At 42.8% G+C, this 1,971-nt stretch overlaps 1 non-coding gene across 1 annotated transcript; it reads right to left on the reverse strand.

Annotated features, from left to right (window-relative positions):
* Positions 1-1,637: 1,637 nt before the first annotated feature.
* Positions 1,638-1,709, reverse strand: trnad-guc (transfer RNA aspartic acid (anticodon GUC)). Its single transcript has one exon. It is a non-coding gene; the product is annotated as a tRNA-Asp (tRNA).
* Between the last annotated feature and the right edge of the window lie 262 nt (positions 1,710-1,971).

Genomic DNA, 1,971 nt, shown 5'->3' on the forward strand with positions numbered 1-1,971 from the left:
TTTCGAATGACATTTTAGTGATTTAGTGATAAGGAGCTGATATGACAAGATTGCCATTTGATAGGTACATAAATCAATCCTACTTTCGACTCCGTTGTAACGCATGTTGTATATTTCAGTTGCGTTAGTATGGCTTAAGTTTATTCAGTTTACTGGATTCTCTGCACTTTAATGAAGTTATATGTGTATTGTTATATAACTGTACATCATTGTTAGTTACTGCTATCCGCTGTAAAGGTAGATACAGGTGCAAGACTTTGCAATAACGACCTAAAAGCAGTTGTTATGATTCCAGGGAACGCGGCTGATTTTTAGAGTCTATACATCATGAAGAAACGGCGATCGTGTGAGAAAGACTTATTCTGTACGGATGACAGGGCCAGCATTTCGGACCCAAGGGAAAGGCTATTGTGCATCGGAAAGAGACAAAATCATATCATTATATAGAAAACTCGTCGTAGTATTTAAAAACCAAGTAACTAACACTGTTATTAAGTGCGGACTTTAAATCAAGTGGTCGCGGTCGTTTTTATTTGCATAAAACTTTAAACGTGATCTTGAAAATATAACGCTTGCAACAAACATCCATGCATAGTGTGTTACTGCGAATGAAAATACGCGGGTCACAATTTATGATCCAAGTGTATAATGGTAAATAATTAAATAAATAAAACCGCAGGCTTTCACATCGAGTGCACCCCAATAACGTTTCATTGAAATGTCCATGTTATGTACGCCGGGCACTGATGGATGCAGGCCTAGCGATCTCTATAACAATGCCAAGCAAAGAATGTCACTGATTTACCAAAGCGGTCAGTTTTCGGGGATCCTGCGGCAGCTGGGAGAAGAAGAATCGGGCAGGTTTCAGAATCGGCGAGCGCTCGGATAAAAGGCACCGATTTCCCAGCCGCGCTTTTCTTTTCGGAACCAGCAGAAGTGCCCTCCGCACCATCCTCGGCGCTAGGACACGCCGGCCACTTTATTACCCTAAAACAGGGAGCATACACCGATCTTCAAAGCCAAACTTACCTTGCCGATTTTCGCTTAACTGCTTCTCAAACTCATCGAAATCGGACATTTTTCAGTCCGTACTAAAGACGTATTGCAAAATAAGCAGAGGTCCAACAGTAGGCCTTTGAATGGGCTACAGGCTGCATTGGGTTCTGCTGCTTTTTCTTCCGAGTCGCCTGCCCCTCCTCCCCCGAAGTCATCGGCTCTTCCTCGGTTGTATCACACACAGGTTCGGAAACATTCGATGCGCATTACCGTCCCCTCCTGCACTGGAGGGTTAAGGACAACGTGATTATATCGAACCAAAATTGAAATGTGCAAGTTGACTTTCCTAGTTATACGTCTTCATTTTTATTCTGGGTTTAACAACCATGAGTTTATGACGTATTTTACATGATTAGTTGGCGACTGGACCTTATTGTTTATATCTCTTATTAAGGATCCATCCATCCATACATCAATTATCAAAACCACACACTTACAATCCGAGTCTAGTTTCATATGCTGCGCTGCTGAGCGACCCGCAGAATATTATGCATGAGTACAAGTCACAAGCCCCGTTTCCACTAACACGGGGCCGGTTCTAGCTTGGTGCCTTTTGAGACCGAGGCAAAAAGATGCAGACTCTCCCCGTCGGGGAATCGAACCCCGGTCTCCCGCGTGACAGGCGGGGATACTCACCACTATACTAACGAGGAGATGTACGCGCACTACTTTTACATCTTCAAGATAAACAGCGGATGACTACTAACATTTGCGAGTAATCAATGACTGAGCTTCATGTCATGACCATGGTGCTCAAGAGAAGAAAAAATACATAATGTACGTCCACTGATACCAGAACAACCATATAGCTTTATACTAAGACGATGATTAAACGGAAAATTCCTTTACAAAACACTGCCACAAAATCATAGTTTCGCAATATTACATCGTGCAACGGGACACAGTGTAAGTACG

The sequence above is a fragment of the Brienomyrus brachyistius genome, unplaced genomic scaffold (assembly GCF_023856365.1).
Source record: "Brienomyrus brachyistius isolate T26 unplaced genomic scaffold, BBRACH_0.4 scaffold288, whole genome shotgun sequence".
NCBI classification, from domain to species: Eukaryota; Metazoa; Chordata; class Actinopteri; order Osteoglossiformes; family Mormyridae; genus Brienomyrus; species Brienomyrus brachyistius.